At 46.1% G+C, this 20432-nt stretch overlaps 1 long non-coding RNA gene across 1 annotated transcript in view; it reads left to right on the top strand.

Moving 5' to 3' along the window:
* Positions 1-1199: 1199 nt before the first annotated feature.
* Positions 1200-20432, top strand: part of LOC138204075 (uncharacterized) — a 72351-nt gene continuing 53118 nt past the window's right edge. The window contains exon 1 of the long non-coding RNA XR_011178771.1: positions 1200-2460. This is a non-coding gene — a long non-coding RNA (uncharacterized lncRNA). The remainder of the gene's footprint in view (positions 2461-20432) is intronic.

Consider the following 20432-nt stretch of genomic DNA (forward strand, 5'->3'; position numbering starts at 1 on the left):
CATTACCTCTGATGCCTGCTCTGGTCTATCAAGTGGAGGACATCAACATCACCCCGGTACATGCAGACACACACTCACAGGCCCTCTGCCTCCTCACCTTGGCCTGATGGGACCTCACTGGGGGAATGTTCATCCACTACCAAAGACAATTTGTCTTGATAGCTGAGGTTGTAGCCCCATGGCGGCCCCTCTCTACCTCATCTGTGTCCCTCAGGCAGTTTGAGGTGTCCGGAGTTAAAAAGCAGGACGGGCTGACATGATGTTTTGGCTGATTGACGACAGCATGGCTCCCCACACGGCGGGAGAAGCAGCCTGCTTCCCCTGCCTGGGGTTTATATAAGGAAGTGAATGAACACCGCTGCACGGATGTTAAGCAATAAATCTTCTCTAAAATGAGATCTGGATGCAGCCTGGGAGCGCACGGGCGTCATTTGGATGGATATTCAGCTTATGTGGCTGCAAATAGCATCAGGTTGAAGATGGAACAAAAAGTTTTTGCAGGATACTTTTATTTTGTGAGCTGGAAATTCCTGGCAGGCATGAAGCCCACCAATTGTGGATACATGGCTCTGCGATGGGATAGTTACTGAGGCAGATGTTTGGCTGTTACGACCCTGGTAATAAGGCAGACACGCGGCTGTGTTGCATCCAGAGGAGCAGGTGCTGCCACCACACTGCCATTACCATCTGCACTGATGAGATCAGGGACTCAGCCGTGGTGGATGCTGGATGGTTATTATCCCTTAAAGGAAAATATAAAATAAGTAATGGCGCAAGCTGGAGAAGTCAACAACCCACCCCAAAAATCACTGTAATACTCTGACAGGGAATTGCAGTGCTGATTAGTGAGTGTATATTCTAATCCTCGTGTATATCATATCATTTTTATCTTCTGTGGTATCACTATGAAAATTCCTTTAATGCCTCATTTGGCACTCAAAATACTGATGTGATATCATTTATCCCATAAGGATGAACATGGTGAGCCTACTTTAGGGATAAGCCAGGCAGAAAGGGTAAACTATGTGATGAATGAGGGGGAGAAGAGCAACTGAGAAGGTTGGGTAAATGTTGTAGGGTCAGAGAAAAAGAAAAGATGCAGTGTGTTTAAAGGGAGGATGTAAAAAAAAAAAAAAAAAAAAAAAAAAAAAAAAGGACTAGTATCCCTTTAACGTCCTCTGACGTCATGCTGATGCAGATCTGCCCGGCTGGATGCGAGCGGAGGAGACGAGAGGGATGCCGAAAAAATGAAACTCCTCAGCGCTAATTTTTCAGTCTTCTGCGGGTAAAAGGTGAAGAACGAACCTGCGGCCGCCCGAGAGAAGATTATTCTCACCGCTGAGTAACATATGAGAGGCTGTCAACGCAGACGTATACGCGACGCGTTTTTAAACAGAAAAGCGACCATATTGAGGTCAGAGGAAAGCGTTGCCAGGGCGACCAGCTTGCTGGGGAGGACACTGCAGCGCGCGTCACGCGCCGGGCACGAGCGTCGTGTGTGCTTGCGAGGGTGCGCACGTGTGCGCGCGCGCGTGCGTGCGACGTCTAGCTGAAACGGTCACGGCGATCCACACAGCGGCAACAGCAGCAGCGGCGGCGGCGGTAGCTGCAGCAGCATCCTCTCTCAAGACTTACCGGAGCACCGCGCACTGTGTGTCCGCCGTTACCGAGACGAGCAAAACAGCGAGCCGAGGCTTGCACCGTGACGTCAGCCGGCGCTCGGCGGTTTCGGGGTTTTTCCTTTGAAGGGATTTATTGTGGATTTATCGACGACGTTCAAGAAAGAAAAAAAAACAAAAAAAACGCTCCAACAACTGAACAGCTGAGACCATTGGTCAACACAGGTGATACCTCCCGGCGGCCAAATCCGCCGAGTCCCTGCAAACAACGTCCGGGTTATTTGGGGGGTTATTTTGCCGTGAAAAGTCCTCGATAAAAAAAAAAAAAAAAACAAAAAACCAGACATTCTTCTTGTGGGTACAACCAGACTGTCAGCCGAGAAATTAATCCATTTACTGCCGTGCTGGAGCAGCCGGGGACCGAGCCGAGCTTGCCTGCTCGGATGGGGGAATTGCAGGCTACTCTATGGAGCTGTGTGTGATGTTGTAATGCAGTAGAGCCGCTTTATTTTAGGTAGTCAGTCTCTCCACTCTGACATTGTCTCCCGTCATGAAGTCCCACCTGGCCGCCCGGGCGGATTGAACAAGGCGGTGCTGTCGAGGGTACATTTTTTTTTTTTTTTTTTTTTTTTTTTTGTGTGTGTGTGTGAAGGTATACAGTTTAAAAAAAAAATAGTTTAGTTTTTTTTAAAAATAGAAAACAGGCACTTTTGGCTCGCTTGACTTTTACCGCGTTCCGGCGGAAGGTTTAGTGAAGAGGACGAGGAGGACGAAATCTCAGGAAGAAAACACCAGTGGGAAGCTGGCACCCTACCAGCACCCGTGGATCACAAATTAACAGGTAGGCTGAGGTTTACATGGTGGTCAGTGCTCATTCTCACCGAGGACGTGCTCAAACATCAGTTACACAGTGAAATGTTTCAACTGATTATTTCTGCCAATTTGCATTTAAATTAGCATCTTTAATTATGTGGGGGGGCTTGCGTTTTGACACCTACAGTGAAAAAAATTTCAAGAAATGATGTCAATTAGCCAATTGCGACGGATATAAGTGATTATTCTTTACAAATATATATATATATATATATATTATTTATTTTCATGTAATTGTTAAGCATAGTTTTAGAAATGGAGATATATGTCATCACCAGCTCTCTGAAATGATGCATTTGCAGCTGTCGAATGTCTGGAATGAATGTTATGTTACTTGCAATCTGCTGGGTTCTGCTGCGTGTTCCTGTATGTTGTATGGTACGTGTATTTTTGTGGTGATGCCACCAGACCTGTTGTTGAACGCTTCATGCGGGCGAGCTTCTCCTCAGAACCGGAGAAGATCTGCTGTACCGTCAACGAGGACCTGCACTGGGAGCTCTTCTGCTGGAACGAGAGAAACAGAGGCTGCTATTCAGTCAGGCTGAGCTCACGTCTGTGTCCTCAAACATGCAGAATTTGTGGCTTATTAATCAAAGGGCTTCTATGAGGATGCATCAATGCCGGTTCAGTCAGTGCACTTTGGGTGGTCATGTTCTATTTATTTAATTGTGCGTTATCTGGAAGAAGGTTCAAATGGACGGGAATCCGTGGGAAATGTTTTGCAAGCAAACCAGAACGTGTTGCAGCCGGATGACTCGAATGATTCCCACAAAAGTCCTCCTTCAACAGCTGAGACATCCTTTAAGTTGATATCTTTTCTTGTGGTCTTTATACTCAAAGGACCCCAGGAAACGCCATGGCAATGAGAACATATTCCCTTAAATGCTCCCCTCCACACACACACACACACAAATAAATGCACATACACAGCACGAAGAATGGGGTGCATTTATATGCTGTGGCTGGTGTTGTGGGGCATTCGGATCGGCAGGGCCTGCTCGATGATGGAATTCAGTGGGGACAAGAAGACCTGTGTTCTTATCTGCGGCGACGAGAAGGGGAAGGCAGCTCCGCTCTGCTCAGCTTCTCCTCCTTGGTTTCAGCAGCTAGCCTGCCCTATATAAAGCAGATAGGGACATCTCCTCTGTGGGGAGAAAGCATTTTAATGGAGGCAGGGGAGGGGGAAAAAAAATGTGCGACTGTCCTTGTGCTAAATAGATGTTGTCACAGAGGAGTTGTTATTTATCTCGCCGGCGACTGGCTGGGAACTTTGAAGACCTGTTGAGATGCTTAAGGGGGATAAAGGTGGCGTGTGTTGAGCGTTTACAGACATTTGTGCGAGAGAGCAATATGTACAGACAGGATGGGAGAAACGGTAATAGAAGAGAGAGGAGGGACACACATCATAGAGCATTTTCTGCAGCAATGCAATGTATTCTGTTTATTCATTTAGTGGCAGCTGATTCACAATAAGCTCACAGAAACACAAAGCAAAAGGAAGCCTCGTCGGGGAGGTCTGTACGCGCATCCCGCATGAATTTGTTCATTTTTGCGCGCGTCCCAATCGAATGCATGCAAAGCCCATGCGAGCATTAATGCCAATCCCTCCCGGGCAAGGTGCAGCAAAGCAGGAGGCAGATGGGACTGAAGGGTTCAAAGCGTGCTGCCTGGTAGATTGATGTCTCCCAGCGCGGGTCGCTAAGCAGTCAACAGATGCAGGCTGGTGCTTTGACAGGGTGGGATGAAATGGCCATCACAATCACACGCAGTCGTGATGTTGCAGTCCTCAAAAGCCCTTTCTGTCAGTTTGCTGCTGCTAATTTTATCCCCTCCCTGTTTATTTTTACGACAGACAAATCAGTGACAGCAGGTTTCCCAGTGGGTTGGGTTGTTTTGACTGTGGAGATAACAGGAGCGGCTGCTAATTTTAGGCGAGAGAGATGTCATCTGTGTAAAAAAAAAGAAGAAAAAAGAAAAAAAAAAAAAACAAATCTTCCGGATTGAGACAGCTGACATGTCGACTGGAGAGCTGGAGACTCGTCTGATGAACGCTGGCGAAATTAAATGTTTGTTTAGCAAAAGTCGAAATGAATTAGTAAAGCCGAGTCTGGCTGAACGCGCAGGTCCTCAGGGAGGTGCTGTTGTTCGTGTCTTCCTTCTGTGAGGAGAAGTTGTGGAGGGAAACTACTATGTGTGTCAACCGTCACTTCGAAGGCACAGGAAGGTATTTTCAGAACTGCTGGCAGAATGTTCTCCCCCCCCCCCAAAAAGTGTGAATTAGTCTTCTACTTTTTCAGCGAAGTTGATGGTTTCAACGTGACAAACCGTACAGTTAGCAGTCGTGTAATTGACAGAATACTGAATAATTGCGGGAACCGGTTTGCACATTTCAAAGATCTGTGACTGGGAGCGGTGTGTTACACAGACACACACTTAATGAACAGCTTATTTATGGAAATAAACCAGTCTCCACGGGACTAATTGGGTTAGGAGTGGATGTTCGATATTTCAGCAGATATTATGACGGGCACCTGTTGCTGCGACCTCGTCTGCGTTGCTACTAAACACCACCCAACCCTATTTTTTCTCCGCTCCGCTCGTTGACAATGATGCTTCTCAAATGGGAAAGCTTTACAGTGGATGCTCTTATTTTTTTTTTTGACATGGCAAGGCTTGATGATTGACAGAAAGATGTTCACGAGGGGAAAACACTTCCCCTTCAAGGACCCTTCATGTAATCACCCAGTTTGTTGTCATGAGTGCGTCACTGCTCTCTGCAAATTCTATTACATCGATTTCGGACCACTACAAAGACAGTAGGCTTTTGCAAGACCATATAAACTCTGCACAACTCCTCCGACACCTTTGTTCCTCATTGGTGTATTCATTTGTTTCTCTTCTCCATCCGTTTGTGGCTGACTCATTCATTTGGTTCAAAGGGGAGCCCGTCAGTTTTTTTTTTTTTTTTTTTTTTTTGTAATGGAGTGTGTGTCGTTGCCATGGCAGCATCTTTTTGGGAAAGACAAGCCCCACAAAGATTTTAAAAACTGAGGGTGTGTGTTTCCACTCGATTTTTAAAGTGTGCTGCTGCAAGTGTCCATGTATATTAAGCCTGCAAAAAGTGAAAGTAAAAAAAATAAAAAAAAACAACTGACATCACCATATCGACTGCTGCTTCGCCCCAAATTGCTGGAGGCTGCACTTTTTTTTTTTTTTTTTTTTTTGCGTCATGAAAAAGCCCAGTAAACAATGTTCTCTGGTGCTGTGCAGAATCCTGACATGAAATCATTACAGCCAAATATTTTTATTACACTCGAAATGAGCAAAGCTAAGCATTAGCGTGACTTTGATTATTCCCGCTTTTGCAGCTGGAAAAAGAGCAAAAGTCCGAGGCAGCTACATTGAGTTGCTTTCGCACACGTGGTGGAGAATTTTATGGATCTGCCAATTTTTATTTAGAGCTCTTAAGTTTGGATGATATTGTTGAGGATTGCTCTACCTCCATGTTCCCCGCTCGGCCTGTCGGTGTGTCTGTTTTGCAGACTCTCTCGGAGTGCTGGTCTCCCACAGCTCCTCCACAGAGGCCCGTCTCTCCTCTTTCAGACTGCTGAATGAGATCTCTGCTCTCTGGGGTGCAAGATGGAGATGAGGGGTTCGAGCCATTATTTGTCTCCGCTCTCCTCTTCCTGTCAGCCGACACTCTTTCTTTATATTGCGGTATTTCCTTCTGTTTTGACTTCCTCTTTCCCCTCACGCCCTCTCTCTAAACATTTTATTTTTATTTTTTTATTTTTCTCTGTCTCGTCCGTTTGACTTCAAACCCCTTGTGTCGTCCCCGTCCGCCGGAGGCGAACGGCGCCGCACCGTCCCGGCTGGGCTCATTAAAGGTTAGATCAAGGTCCAACACTCCCTGACACATTTGGATCGAAAGAACCTGAGGTTCGCTTCCCAATTCTCCACCCAACAGCAGCCCTCACATCACCACTCCAACTCGACCCCCCGAAAGAACAACGCTGACCGCCAGCCAAGATCAATGACCATTTACTCCTCGTCTTTCCTCAGAGAGATAAAAGCCCGAGAAAGACGGAGACAGCGAGACACCACACAGAACACCGATCGGCCGGCTCCAGACTGCTCGCTCCCCTCTCCGGTTGGACAGCGCAGGTTGGATCCAGCCCCACACTCCCTCTTAAAATAGAAAACCTGCAAAGATTAAATCCACCGTTGAGTGATTTTCTTTTTTGAACAAATAATTCCATTTATAATGGAGGTGCAAGGCCACAATGGGATTTCATGCTTCTGTGTTACACAGTCGAGGCCCTGAATAGAAAGCATGATACAGATTTGATGGAATCAGCAGCGGTGGAGTCAGCAACAGCCCGGATTAAATACATCCTGCTTTCTGGCCAATCAGATTGACTGACAGTCAGAATCCATGTTGCTCCGAGCAGTGCAGCTCATCCCTCTGGCGAGCTGAGTGACTTCCCTGTATTTCTCCGCTGCATCCATGGGAATTCTACCTGTGCGCATCAGTTTTGTCCTTAATACCCTTCTGCAATCCTTTCCGTGGATTTCAGATACGAATCTCAGCAATAAAACTTTGGAGCTTAATGGGTTTATGGAAAAAAAAAAAGAAGCTTTTAATGTGGTCCTACATTCGATTCAGTGCCGTCTTACACATACCGAGCACTGCAGCGCATCGCGCCATCGGTTACGTTCGGCCATCGATTGTATTCATGGAGAAATTGAGTGAGTTATGGTTTTGACAGCGTCTCAAGGTCAGGATTGGCCACACCGGCACGACTACTCGATGGTAAACCCGGAGCATCGCAAACAAGCTCCGGGTCAGCGGGTCTGGAGACAGTCAGGTAGGCAGGCTGCTGTTCCTGCCCTCTTACCCGAGACACATGCAGAGAGAGGTGGAGAGAGTGTGCTCGGAAAGTCAAGTGACCACAGCTGTTGCAAGAAAATCGAAAAAGAGCGGCGAAAGAGAAGCGGAAGAGCAAATAAGAGAGACGAGCGAGCTGTGAAGCAGCGTACTATGCAGCGGGGAGGGAGAAAGCAAGAAGAATGCCACAACATTACAACAGCACCATCTCTATTTTGCACTCTTAACATCTGCTGTATGCTACCTCTTCCCTGCTGTTGCACACACATTAGTATGGGCTGACACACCGCCACATATATTAGTATGAGCTGTCAGCCGAAGCTCTAACAACTATCCAGAGAACGACTAGAGGAATGGTAATACCGGCGAAGGAAGCAGCAGCAGCGGCGGCAGCGGCTGTGTTGGCCAACATGCTGAAGTGTTATCACCGTGGCTGCACTGTATAATGATGGGGGTTGTTATAAAACTATATTTCCCTCTTGAGCTGACACACACACACACACACACACACACACACTGAGCGCAGGTCTCAGTCAGTCAAACATAATGAGCCTCGGTGGTGGCGTCGCCGGTGGCTGTCCCGTCATACAGGCTGGGCTGTTATCCATTTGATGTCCATCTGTTGACATAAGTGACGGTGGGCTGTGGTGGTTGGGTTTGAGGCATGACCAGAGCTGGCAGCTAATGGCAAACACTTGAGGATGCAGAGATACCAGTCTCTGCTGCCCGTCCTCCCGGGGTTACCGCTCTGTTTCGAAGTGCAGCCTGGAGGAGTTGTGGATGGGCTGTTTTCAGCACCACAGGCCCTTCTGCCTCTGCCGCGGAGACGCTTATTGTTCGGACAAGGAAGTGTGTGGGTGCACGCACGCCTTGTACGGCATGTCACATTTTCAACCTCACCTCGAGAATAGAGCCGTCCTCCTCTAAACAAACGGAGCATTCATTTTAAGTACTTCCGTGTGCCGTCCAGCTCCAGTTGGTGCATTGTTTGGCTGCTGTCAGCCGTCCCGATGGCAGATTCTAATGAAAAGAATAAGCCTGTTCTTACGTAGTGAATTAGGATGTATTTTACTTGACAAGCTCCTGCTAGATTTGTGTGTGTGTGTGTGTGTGTGTGTGTGTGTGCTGGTTATGAACGAAAACAGAGGCATGACAGTGATGAATGAGCACCAGCTTGGTAGCGTTACACTTTTGCACGCGATGATGCAGAGCAGGCGATGATCGTCACTGTTATTGTCACAATCAGCAAAGAAAACTGGAACCCTCAGGATGAACAGGTACGTACACACACACACACACACACACACACACACACACACACACACACACACACACAACAGCGGAAGGGTTTTTGCCTTTGTGCACATACAAAAGAGCACGTTTATGCCTGAAAACCTTTGGCACGCCTTTCTCCTTTGATTTATTTTAACTAGCGGCACTTTTCTTTTTGTTTTGTCTTAATTTTCAAGCATTCAGAATGTGTATCCGTCATCCTTCACAGAAAACAATGCATGTTGGTTGAATCATTCATCTCTGGCTCTTCACGTTGTCTCTCAAGGCTGAAGCATTTCCTCTGCTGACAAATGGTAGCCGGGAAGTGGAGCTAAATTCCAATCTGTGCCGATCACTCCTGGGACAAACACCCCGCATGAGCAGGTTTTCTCAGACTACATTTTCACAGGTAGCAGCTCACAGCACCGGGAACATAAATGTCAGTGTTCTGACTCGTACCGAACTTTATTGAGTGCACTTATCTGCTACCCTCAGGCTACAGTATCTTGGTGAAAATGACTCATGGTCCCTGTGCGGTGCCCTTCATATGTCCCTTCTGACTGTGTGGAATTTACAGTGTTCGAAAGACTGAATGAGTAAATGTGAAAAGAACTTTTTTTTTTTTTTTTGCAGGTTTTGTGGTAACATATTTAAGAATTTAAGAAGCAAAAATGATCACAATAGGATATAAATAGAAGTGTAGGGAACATGGACTGTAATAGGGGCTGGAATGTATAGGTGGAACAGCTCACCATTAGAGAAAGAAAGATAGGGTCTTGTCACCTTAATTAACCAAGGCAAGGGAGTGTAACCTTGATCACACGCTCGTTCTAATGTCTAATGAGTGGTGAGATTGCTTTACAGGCATATACATTAGCCTGTATAGCTTTATGATGGCAGAATGGGTTGGAGAGGGATTGTTTCTGCAAAGACAAAGTCCTGTGAAGAAAGCAACCGGAGCTCCCTCGGTGCCCACATGAAACAATCTCTTTCCATTTGGATTTAAACTCCAGAGACCTTGAAAAAGGAACTGGAATAGGATAGGAGGCCGTCGATTGAGAAGGCTGCAAGTCAGCAAGATTTCCTGGCCCTATTTTCTTTTTCTTCTTCCGCCTCCTTCTCTCTCGCCTTATGTGGGGAATAAACCCGTTTCAAAGGATCCTCTCACTTGAGGTCGTGCTTTACATTCAGGGGGATAGAAGAGCCGCGAGGGTGTGTGTTCTGTGAGGACGGTTGATTGGTTAATGTGTGTTCGACACATGTACTCCTCCTACCGAGATTTTGTTGACAACTAAATACCTGCATTGATTTTCCAAAGGTCTCTGAAAGACTGAACCATAGATTGTGTTCTTGACATCTTATTTTGTAAGGCTTTGACAAATCTGAAGAGGTAGGGTTATATTGATCACAGTGGGTGAGCCAATAATTTACAATCATCGCTAACATAAAGACATTTCCATCAGAGAGTTATTGGCCAGCACAAGTCAATTTGGTTAAGTACACGAGGGAATTTGAGTCCCACACAGGACTTTTCATTCTCTCACTCTTCGCTTTCCAAAATCTGTCTCCCTCCCCTGTTGTCACCCTCCTAACCTCCCATTTGCTCTTCCATCCCCCTTTCCTCTTTGCCACCGGGTACTCAGGCCCCGTGCCCTCTCCATTTTCTCCTCTCTACACTTAATTAACCCATTGATCAGGACGCTCACAAATTAGCCCTCTGGAGAGGCCCTCATAGAGCACTCTTCCCTTTCTCTTACACCCCTCAACCCTCGCCGAAGGTCCCTCGGCCACCTTAAGCCGCAGTTGCGTCAGCGTCCGAAGCCAAAAGCATTTTTCTTATATTTCAGTCGATTCGGCTGCACATAGATTTACACCATGAAGGCAGGAGAGCACGGAAAGAGGAATTAAGTATTAAGTACAACCCCCCACCCAATTCATTACACTCGCATAGCTCGCCCTTTTCATGGCACCCCCCCTTGTGTGTGTAAATGTTTCCCCCTTCTTTCCGTCTCTCCCTCTCTCTTTGACTCTGGGTCTGACCTGTTCTCCAGAGCAGGGTGCCAGAGATTTGCCCAATTAGGGGGAGCTCAGAGATCATTACGAAGGGAGGCCTCTCTAACACTGCCTCCTCAACATCCTCTTCATCCCTTTACTCTTTTTCCTGTTTACATCACTTCTACCCCGTCACAAGTTCCGGCCTTCAGTCTTCACCACAACCTGTTTTTGTCCCTCATTTCCATTTGGCCTCTTCACTCCTTTTTATTCCCAGACATTGCTTTCGTTTTCATCAATCTCCTGCCAGACATCCTTTTAGCAAACGCCACCTCTGCATTTAAATCTTCCGCAACCACAAGCAGGCATTATACTCATAACAAAATGTTTGCTGTATGGTGGGAGACTCCCACCCCAGACACCTTTCTAACATTGGATCAGGGGCCTCTATGACTCACCATTTCTGACTTTCCGGAAGCAGCGTCAACGTTCAGACCAACTGTATGTTTAATGTCTGACGTGGTTGAATTGCACATCTTCAGAACAATTACCGAGAGACCATAAAGTCACATATGATGTTCTTAGCCTTTATTACGTGACGTTACCCCACGGGGCATCACTGCCATTTCCCAACCTCACCTGTCGGAGTGTTTAGTGATACTCGATGGATCTGAGCCTGGAAAATGTGTTCGCTGCCGTCTGATTCAGGTTGGGTGGATGGTTTGATTTAAAGGCCTGGCTCTCTGGTTCATGATTCATTCATATCCTGAGGTCTCCTGCTGGGCTCATAGCCAGGGACGGGAATTTTCACTGAGCCAGAAGCTATGTGTGCGCTTGTGGAAGTCGGTTAAATATAGAATGCTCTGGCAAACTGCAGAGAGGAATGCATATGGAGGCAAAATATTTTCTATTAAGAGTGCAGTGACAAGAACTTTGTCACAATTAAGCCCTTGTGGGGTGGAACCTTCTTGGCGCAGAGCAAATGTCCTTCGCCACCACCATCGTGAGCTGGGTTTGATCCTTGGCTCAGATAAGCCGGGTGCTCCATCAACGCTTTTGGCAGGGACCAATTGGGAGGGAAGGTAGTCGGGCATCATGTCTTTGCACAACAGGAGCAGCTCTACAAAGGCCTCCTTTGGGCACATCACAGCCATTTCGGTGAAGCTCTTCAGTTTCAAGTGAAACGACTAAAGGACAAAGCAAGGGAAGAGTCTAGATGTTTTGAAGAGGGTTGGAAAGATGAAACAAAAGAAGCTTTCATACAGTGGTTCTTTCTTTTGATTTCTTTGATGTTACGCAACCATTTTGCATGCTTGTTTTGCTTGACATCCCCTGTAACCTTAACAGGTGGCACTTCTTATCTTTCTAAAGATAGAAATAAAAACATACATGAGCTAGCACCATCCCTCGTGGCCTTCTGCAAATAAAAAAAAAGAGGCAAAGACAGAGAAGATTCAAAGGTACAGAATGCCTGCAGGGCTGAGAAGAGCCGAGCATGCCCAGGGGTGTGATGAATGGATTCCTTTCTACTCATGTGGTGGCCTACTGTTGCTAAGGCTTGAAGGAAAAGATTGTGCAGAAGACATTAGTGCCATGTGTGATTCGAGAGATCCAACCGGTGGGGTCGTCTATTCATCAGTCTTTTTGTGTGCGTGTGTGTGCGTGTGTGTGTGTGTGTGTGTGTGTGTGTGTGTAATGGGAACAGGATTTTTTTTGTTAAAGAGCAAAATGTCAGTGTGTGTTTGTTTGTATGCTTTGCAGCGTATCATGAGAATGAGGCAGGGGCAGAGGCTTTCATCACCTGCTGTTAACATCTGTGGGAGTTTTGAGCGCCTGAGGTTCCGAGATGGAGAGTTGTTCTCTTTGGTGTTTGACGACGTTGCGCTGTACGTCGCAGGACTGCTGACTCCTGCGGGTTCCACGGCTCGGTCTGCCGCGCCCATGCGCACATGCGAGGACACCACACACATGCAGGTTTACTCGCCTTGGGCATATTCTACTACTGCTGTCAGTGCAGCATGGGAGTAAATATGTTTGAGGGAAGAATCTGATCTGCCAAGTGCCCTCTCCCGCTCGCGAGTCTTCTCTGTACAACAGTTATAATGCTATTACATTTACTCTTGTCAAAGCCAGACTTCAAGGTCAGTCACGACGGACAGGGATTTAGAGTCAGAGCTGAGCACAGAACAAGTTAAACATTGTGGTTTTACGCATTGGAGAAAAATGGTTCCCAAGGGTTCCACAAATCAAGGTCAGTGATAACACTGTCACATGGGGCTGTTTGGGGGGGAAAGAGTGAGGGAGGGTGCAATAAACACCACCCCCCGACTTTATCCCTGGAGCGACAGAGTCGACACAGATTAGCATACCTGTCAGCCCCTCAGTCAGCATGTTTTATATGCATAGTGTCATGCCGTATACAGAATCGAATTTACAAGTATTATTTACTGGGACACTGTGAACAAGCTTGAGTCGATTTACATTTGGTGTCTTTGTCACCTGTGGGATCTCCACCGCCGTGGAAATACGTCGCGCTCCATATTGAACAATATTCAACTTCGCGCTGCGGACTTGACGCTAGATGGCCCACACGCCTCCTCAGCCATTTAGACGTTATCGTTTAGTGTTTACTTGTTTTAATAATGATGGCTTTATTACTCCCAAGATTTGAAGCCATTGGATGTTTGGCATATGGAGGAATCATTTTAGTAGTAACAGTTTGGGAATGTCTTTCCAGTTGTGCACTTTTCGTCAGCCTGTAAATATGGTGAACGCAAGTGAGTTTAAAGTTGCTTCAAAATCATCGAAATTCTGTGTTCAAAGCAGCTGGTACAAATTAAAAGCTCTCTTGGATTTCATACATGGTGCAGTCACACGATCTCGCCTGATCTTTTACCATTTTTTTGGTGTCTTGATTTTTTGTAAAAGGTGACTGTTCATAAGTGCAAATGTAATAATTTAACTGCTACAGAAGCTGAGAAATAAGGGTTCTAATGAACAATGACAATTCTTTCAACTTTTTCAGAAAACCTTCAGGACGGAGAAGATGGTTTTCAAACAATACTACACGTTTTTTTTTTTTTTTTTTTTAGAGGACGCCTTTGGTCATAATGGGTTAACAAGAATAGAAATAGAAATGATTGAGCTTGAAGAAAATCTATTGGAAAATGTAACTAAATAGAAAGAAAACTCACTTGACTTTTGAAACACCTTGCATATTGAACCTGTCTTCAGTTACCTTGCTCCGTCTCTATCTCCAATAAGACCTGATTTCCGATGGAACCCATAATGTGTCTTGAATGAAAAGACTTTGTGACGCATGATTCTTTAAAGAGCCGCCCCTTCCACCCAACGTACCTTAATCCCCATCATTATCCTCAACCTGGAAGCAGTGAAGTGGTGGTAAATTATGACTTGCAGTCAGTCATCATCATAAAGCTCCGTTCAGCTGATGCCAGCCTCACAACCCCGGCTGTAAGTACCCAGCATCACACCAGGGAGAAGGGCTTTTATCATGGCACTCTCCTATCTCTGAGAATATCCACTTCTAAAGCACTGCAGCATTTCATCTTTATTTTCCACTTTTTGTTCTGTTTTTCTGGAAAAAAAAAAAAAAATCAATACAACTAAGGTCCTATCAATTTCGATTTTGTCACCCCAAATCGTTTTCGTAATGCTCAAATGGTAGTCTAGGTAGCACCTTCCTGCTGCTAATGCACCTTGTTGAACAGTGACACACTAAATCGGAAGCAACATCCAGTCTCCCGTGTTATCTTGAACTGATGCGTGATGGGTACAGACCCTGGAACAAGGCAGGGACCATCATTCACTTGGCTGTCTCTGTCAGTGATGGAGCAGCTGGCGGGATGCAGAACTATTGCCAGCTCTTTGCGCCACATCCTGAACTACAAACGAAGCCCCGTCGACACATAAACAGGCTCTTTACGTCGCGAAATATATGAACGCGTCCTGGAGAGATGTGCAAGTGCAAGAGAAGTTTGACCTCTCGGGTTTTCTAATTCGAATTAGTAGGATTTGCATTCATGTACGTGCGTGGACTCGAACTAAGCAAAACACTCTGTGCCCCGCAATTACGACGGCGCGCTGCTTTGTGCACAGAGCTGCGCGTGTTGCGTAAGCCGTGCTCACACACAGCGCCAGTGCCGGTTTCCAAAGTGCTGTACACTCTCGGCATTTCCACCAGGCCGCCTTTTGGGAGCACGCTCGAGTGTCATGTTGAATACAGCCGCGTGTGCGCAAACGCACAGAATTACATCGCGCAAGGTCACCGGAGGATCCGTGACAAACGGGGTGTTCGGTAAATGCTCACGGACGCACATCAAAGTCATTTGAGCCGTGAGCAGTAGTTGGTGCATCTGATGATTAAATTAGCATATATTTTGCATGGACGCACTTCTAACACACACACACACACACACACACACACACACACACACACACATGCTGCGTTACATGGCAAAACCACACAACACGTGTACACGCTTGTGTTGAGTGTCGCGTCGATGAATCGCTTTGTGGCACAAACGTCACGTCAGCGGCGGGTTTACTGATGTCTTCGCACATGCATTAACGCCTCGGTACCATTGTAATTAAGGAGTTTCTCTTCTGATAGATTGCCCCCCCATCCCCCCTCTATCAAAACACATCAGTCAGGCCCCCTCCACCCGCTACAACAACCACCCGTTGACGTTTCTGTTCATCCACTAGTACGAGCGCTCTGGATCCATCGGTGTCTGACGTCCTCATCGTTCATATGTCGGTCTCCACCAATAGCCTTCTCCAGGTGACCATCTGTTATCAAATACGGGAGATCGCTCCATATACGCTCAACAGAAATATAAATGCAACACTTTGTTTTTGTTTTGCTCACAAGCTCGTTCAAATCTGTGTTAGTGAGCAAGGATATCCATCCACCCGGCAGGTCTGGCACGTCAAGTTGCTGATGACCTGTGTGGTAACAATTAAAGGCCACTCTGAAATGAGGCAGTTTTTATCTTGATTTATTTTTACAGAATCACGTTGCTACTGTCAGCATGCCATTTCCAAAACCTGTGACATACGTGACATTGTGTTTTGTGATAAAACTGCACATTTTAGAGTGGCCTTCATTTTGGACCAGTCCAAGTCACACCTGAGCTACGATCCCGCTGTTTAATCAGCATGTTGATATGCCCCAGCTGTCGGGTGGATGGACTATCTTGGCAAAGGGGGAAATGCTCAGCAACACGGATTTGAGCAATTTTGCGGATGGAATTTGAGCGGAATCAATCTTTTGTGTGCGTAAAAGATCTTCAACTCAAGAAAAATGGGAGCGAAAACAAAAGTGTTGTGTTGATGTTTTTGTTGAGTGTATATTACAGCATGTTCTCACCGGAAAGACGAGAGCTTTGGTCATTATTCAAGACAGTTTACATTTTCCCTGGTGACTCCTTGATGTTTTTGTCAGAAGCAAAAGTGGCACGAGCATGAAATCATTATCAGAAAACAGTCCGCATTTGTAGTTGTTTCCTACATGTTCAACCAAGTAGTTTACCTTAGCACCTCACCAAACCTTAACCATACAGGCGGGAGTTCAGACGGCACTTATAAGAATAGTTTCCATAAAGACTGGGTGAATTGTTTGGTCAGTAATTTGAATTATTTGAGAGACTACTAATGAAAAAAAACATCCAGTGAATATCTCCAGGTCCTGTTTATACAGCTCAGTAGCTCACAGGGAGGAGATAGTCTTCGCTTGTCTTCCCATCCGGCTCATCCCTACAGACCCACACACAAGCTCAGGCTCTTCCTCACTTCCTGATCCATTTCTCCTCTTATCCCCGCTGCTCGTTTCCGTGTGGTCTCCACTTAAAGTTACGTAAGACCCAGAGCAGGTGTTGCGGAGAGATTGTGTGTTTTTCAGGCTATTTCTGGCCACAGGTGGAACGCGGACAGTGAAAGCAACACATCAAGGCTCCCCAGACGATCCTGTCATTCGGGAGCCCAGATGTTTGCAGCCCGGGCAGGAATAGACCTGTGTGTGTGTGTGTGTGTGTGTGTGCGCGTGTGCGTGCGTGCGCATAGAGCGGTGTGTATAGGTGCATTGTTGTTCCAAGCACTTTACATTGGCAGAAAAACTGCAAGCGAAAAACGGCAAATAATGTGATTGCATCTACACGCACGCATTTATCTTGCACTTGGAGACAGTATGGACACCAGGGTAATAGCCTCGGGCTTGATATCTTCACACGCTGTACATGCTTCTGAACGTCCGTGTCGGGAAGATAAACATCCTATAGGCTCCATGTTTATCTGCAGGTGAACGCAGCGCAGCAACATTCTCCGTGATTGCGGCCACTCGGCCGATAAGAAAGAAAATGGGATGCGGCGCGCGGCTCGGGCCTCGACAATGAGACATCTGGTCAGCGTTTGTGTCCCGTTCGCGTACGTTTCGTCGCATGAATGGAGCGTGATGCGGAGATTGGAGAGCTCCATACCGATGATAAGAAAGGCTTTTAGAGAGTGACGTCGCAGCCCGACCGATGCCGCAGCTGATGTAAAGGATTATTCCATTACTGAGACCTGGGCGTTTGCACTCTGCCACTCACCTCGTGGAATGAGAGAAAAGGGAGAGGAAGGAGGGGAGAGCGGAGGGACGCGGGAGACGGGGTGGAAGAGAGGAGCAGGGGTGGCTGAACGAGGAAGAAATGGGAGAGAAGAGTGAAAGTGATGGAAAAGGGAATGAGAGGGGAGATAAGAGGGAGGCCGCATAAAAGAAAGGGGTTGAGAGAGCAGGGATGAAGTGAGGGAGACCGAGCCGCGCTGCATTTATAGAAATAGAAAGGGGCAAGAAGCAGCAGCAGCAGCAGCGAGAGCCCAAGACAAGACATCACAAAGGGGGGGAAAGGGGAAGCTGGAACACTAGATAAAAGCCGATGATGAAGATTTGATAGTGTGGCTGTGAAAGAGATAGAGTGCATTAGGGAACAAAACCATGAATGATGCATCAAAGAAAGGACTGTTTGAGTTATTGGGGCTGGAGTTGGGACAGAGAGGAGGAGGGTGGGGGTCACTTGAAAAGAGAATTTTATAAAAAGGGAAAAAGAAAGGCGATTGGCAACAAAAGAGAAATGGAGGATTAATGCGGGCGACAGTGTGATGAAGAAAAGATGGAATGAAGGGGAAGTACGTGAGATTAGAGGCAACTGAGAGGAGTTATTCCTGGACCAGTGTGACAGGAAGAGGAGGAGGGGAAAAAAGAAAAAAAGAAAAGGGGGATAAATAAGGGAGAGGGATGAGTGAGGAAGATCATGTGCAGATGAGGCGAAGACAAGAGCTACTACAGGGGGAACGAGAGAAAGAGAGGCTGATGAAAACAGAGGACGGGTCATTATTCTGTCAACCTATGTCCCCTGTGGATTGATCCAGTGATGGGGCACACACACACACACACACACACACACACACACACACACACACACACACACACACACACACACACACAGAGGGGCAATAGACATTGAACCTGCATTGATTTGATTAGGGTCCTGTCTTGTCCTGTGCTGGCTTGTTGTTTACGAGTTCTCTGTACAGCACATCACCACACACACACACACACACACACACACACACACACACACACACACACACACACACACACACACACACACACACACACACAAAACATGCTTTACGGCCTGACTCCCGCATTGCCCTTGAGTGTGTCCACATTGCCAACACGCTACCTTCCATCAACCACACTGAATCTATAAATTCAGGGCTCTTATTTTGTAAACGTGACAACTAGAAAACCTGAAGAGGACGTAAACCAATGGGCAAGCAAACATAAGATTACTGATATGTTTTATGGGGGTCACTTAAGTGTGCAAGCACGGTCCGGTCGGGGCTATAAAACTCTCTGTTAACTGTAGAGATGCTGTTTTATTGAAATGGGGCAATTGTGTACGTGAGTGTTGAGATTTAGTGGAAGTCACGGGACCGGTGGAACTCAATGCTTATGTGCTGTTGGTATAATCGGTTAGAACCGCCATTCAGAACTCCTTTAGGCCAGAAATATGGAACGTGAAATGATTATTGGCATCAGGCTGTTTATTGTAAATTTGTCGGGGTGTCGTTAAAATACTGAAGAGTTTTTCTTCCTTGTTGCTGGTAAAATAACTCTTTGCAACAACCTCTCAATTTCTTTTCTGCACAATGGTGGGAAGATAGGTTGTGTTGTGGAAAATGGCTTTTAAAAAAACCTACTTGGATAGTGTGGTCAGTGCCTCCATCAGATATCACCAGCAGGTGAACTACACAGATTGCAAGTTGCTTTTTATTATGTTTGTGAATGGAGTAAAAATGAATCAAGCTGCATCTGTTTTTCTAATAAGAAATCAAAGTAATAGAAGCTGCCTGCAAACATGAGTCGGCGCTTGGTGAACTGAACAGTTGGAGACGGTTCAAGTCAAATAGTAAATATGAATAAAAAGTTAAAATTGCTAAATCTCATTTTTCTTTAAAGCACAGCGAAATAATTATTTGAAATTTTTTCTTAATTTTTTTTCTGAGGACATTTCAATCTGTATTTGTGAACACACCGAGTTGGCGAAGCTTCTGTAAAAGCCACCGGATCCGAACTCTGAAATGTGACGTCATGAAGGTAAACAGCAGAACACTATTAGAAAATAACCTTGCAGATAATTCCAGAACTTTGCAGAGCTTCTTTTCCCCTCGTAGATATTATCTGGAGAGCTATTGGAGTTTCGCGTCGAGGTTGAGCTGAATGTGCGCACAAATCACCGCCGCACTCGTCTTTATCGTCACTGTGCGGTCTCAATGTACAGCGGCTGTAGCCTGCTGGTCGGCCGGGCTGGTACATGATGTATGCTGCTGGGTCGAAGGCTGCTGATGGCAGGCTAGTGATCATTCTGCATGTCAAAGTCTGTTGCACACGCATGCACGTCAGAACGATAACGCCTCCAACATGGAAGTCCATATGTCAGCTGTTAGTCCAACGACTGCCAAAGATGCTGTTAACTGACCTCCTGTCCTCTTCTCCTGAATGTCTGGAAAAATGATGGGGCTTAATTTGCCTCTAAATTACCCAACGCAGTTTCAGCACGCCAGCCGGCCGACGCTTTTGCTTTGTTCAGACTGCAGGCAGATCTGGTTTGTTTTTCAATATTTCAAATCTTTAGGTCGGGCTGTCCGCACTGTTATTTGTCGGTGAGTGGATCGGACACACAACCCTAAATCAGATGCGCAATTCCACTTGTGAACAACTATGTATTTTTTTTTTTTTTGAACCTGCTAATTTCCTAGAAGACATTTCATACCCAAACATATTAACAGAAGTGAAGAGAAATTGTGACATAGGGGAATTGAATTGCTTTTAGAATTGCTCCCTTTTTTTATTTATTTTTTTTTAATAGAGAGACAAACTATAGTGGGAATGCGGTGCAACAGCAAATGTTGCAAAGTGAGTAGGTAATGTAAATGTTATCAACAAATAAATGGGAGACATCAAGTCGAGTGCACGTATAGAATGTGAAAGGCTGCGTTAAATGCGTGCTGAAGAGGAAGACTGCAACACATTTCTGACAACGCCGCACTGCTGCTTATTACACTGATGTTGGAGAAAGCCACTGCGGGGAAGAGCAGTTAGATGTCTGAGTAATGAAACAGCAGGTTGCACATACTGTTGTCATTACTGTCAGGTCCATAAGCACAGTACAGCTGCTAATTTGAAAAAGCTTAGCATCACCGCAAGAGTCCTGGATCTGGAT

This window comes from Embiotoca jacksoni, unplaced genomic scaffold (assembly GCF_022577435.1).
Source record: "Embiotoca jacksoni isolate LCO1_2020_lvr unplaced genomic scaffold, fEmbJac1.0.p SCAF_24, whole genome shotgun sequence".
Classification (NCBI taxonomy): domain Eukaryota; kingdom Metazoa; phylum Chordata; class Actinopteri; family Embiotocidae; genus Embiotoca; species Embiotoca jacksoni.